At 42.1% G+C, this 2236-nt stretch overlaps 1 long non-coding RNA gene across 1 annotated transcript; it reads left to right on the top strand.

Annotated features, from left to right (window-relative positions):
- Positions 1-1935, top strand: LOC117596671 (uncharacterized). The gene is made up of 2 exons (XR_008302295.1): positions 1-599; positions 1460-1935. It is a non-coding gene; the product is annotated as an uncharacterized LOC117596671 (long non-coding RNA).
- The last annotated feature ends 301 nt before the right edge of the window (positions 1936-2236 follow it).

Below are 2236 nucleotides of genomic sequence, written 5' to 3'. Positions count from 1 at the left end.
CTGAAACGATCTGGAATGCCAGACTGACGAGTAGATGCACTATAGATCAGGAGTTTAGGAGCTTCTCCAGGTTTCTGCAGGTACCAGGCGAGGTAACTGCTAACACTCTGACTGGTTGTACAGGTGAGAGTAACAGATTCTCCTGGAGAAACAGACTGAGATCCTGGAGACTGAGTCACGACGATTTCCCCAAAGGACTCTAAAGAGAAGGATGCAGAGTTAAAATAATGGAAACAAATGTAGTAATGAGTGTGAGAGTGATTTGATGGTTTGTATGAATAATAAAAGTAAAGAGAGTGGTTTACACAGCGAGGAGTCCCAGTGTCCCCAGCAGTAGAATCAGTACCATCATCATTGTGCTGCGTGTCAGTGGCTCTGAAAGGACTGAACACACTCTGATCAGCACTACAGCTCTTAAAGTGTGTGCAGCAGTGACACAGCACACATATGCAAACACCACAACCGTGTGTGTGTGTGTGTGTGTGTGTGTGTGTGTGTGTGTGGTCACTGTAGTGTAACAGAGGTTTTTGTATGATGTCTTCATTATAATGTATCACTGTGGCTCACTTTCGGTGGAGGAACCAAACTGATCATCAAAAGTAAGTCTCTCTTCTTTATTTAAAATTCTATAAATTTATTTCATTGTTAATCAGAAAATTGAATAAAGTTTAGACAAATAGAAAATTATTTATGTTGAACTCTACTAAGTAGATAATTTAGGCATCATAAAGAATCACTATGTATTTATTTATTTATTTATTTATTTATTTATAAAGAAAGTAGTATATTTTTTTGATAGAGACACAGTTACAGTAAAATAAAAATAACACTAAAGCCAGAAAAAGTCAGGAGTTAGCTGTTAGCTGAATGAGTCCGCAGTGTGTTCCTCAGTAAACAGAGCACTTTTACATTCACAGCTTCTTAAGTTCATATTGTGTGCTGTGAAGGACGTGGTATAAAACTTCATCCTGTGCCTGTGAGCCTTCTATAATTTTACTGATGTACTCATGTTGAATCTCTAAACAAGGAGAAACAGTGTGTAGAAAGGTGGATGTGGTGTGATGTGGTTATTTCCATCACTGGACTGATTTCTCAGCCTTTTTGCCAGATATGTGATTTGTAACAGAGTAAATCTTGTTCTCAGGAAACTCAAAGGGAAGGTGTGATGTTGCATTTTCCAGCCCTGATTCTGTGGAATATCAGTGTATTTACATCATCAGTGTATTTATTTTTCTGTAGGACTACATGTAAAAGTAACAGAACAGCTTAGGAGGACTGGAATACACTCCCAGAATAAAGCTGATCAAAGTCCGAGTGGCTCCACAATATAACGAGTAACTAGTAAATGTTCTCCTGCTGAGTAGTTCTACTGAACTGCAGTAATGTGAATAAGCAGTAATGAGTAAATGTTGTGTAAGCGTATGTAAATGTGTGTTTATTGTGTGTTTGTGGTCTCCAGCCGGTCCCACGGTGAAGCCCTCCGTGTCTCTGCTCCCCCCCTCCTCTCTGCAGCTGTCTGAGGGATCGGCCTCGCTGCTCTGCCTGCTGTCTGCCTACTCTCCACAGGGGGCGCTGGTGAGCTGGACAGTGGATGGCTCCCAGGTGAAGGACGGGGTTCTGACCAGTGCAGAAGAACAGAAGAAGGACGGTTACACACGCAGCAGCACCCTGACCCTCAGCAAAGCACTCTGGGAAAAGGGGGAGGAGTTTGTCTGTACGGTCTCCCATGACGGCGTCAATCATCCGGTCACGTTCAGAAAGAGCCAGTGTGAAGCCTAACAGCTCCAAGATAGAATTTAACACTGAGCTGCTTACACATCCATCTACAATAGAGTTTCAGTTCTACACAATGCTGACATTTCTGTCTTTACTCTCTTCACTGTCCTGTTGCTCTTCCTGTAGTTTTGCTCTGCTGAAATAAAGCTTCCTTTTGGACATTGTGTGTTCTTTTATTAGAGTTAATAGTCATTATCAGTGTGATGAGAGAGTGTGTGCAGCTGTAGATTCAGTGCTGTGTGTTGTGCTTCAGTAAGTTTGGCTGAAGGAAGTTGAACATCTGGTGAAAGTGCTGCTCTATTCTGGGAGAAAGAGGATCACTCAGCCGTCTTCATGTAAATCTCATTTCCTCTACACTGCTCTCTGTTTTACTGGTTAAAAGTGACTCTGTGTGTTTAGCTGGGTGTGGAGCACGAAGCTCGTTTCATGTCTTTCTTTAGTGCAGGATCTCTGGTTGAGC

Source organism: Pangasianodon hypophthalmus, chromosome 9, assembly GCF_027358585.1.
Source record: "Pangasianodon hypophthalmus isolate fPanHyp1 chromosome 9, fPanHyp1.pri, whole genome shotgun sequence".
Lineage (NCBI taxonomy): Eukaryota > Metazoa > Chordata > Actinopteri > Siluriformes > Pangasiidae > Pangasianodon > Pangasianodon hypophthalmus.
Note: the sequence above shows the minus strand (reverse complement) of the source record. Positions and strands in the feature narration are given on the sequence as shown.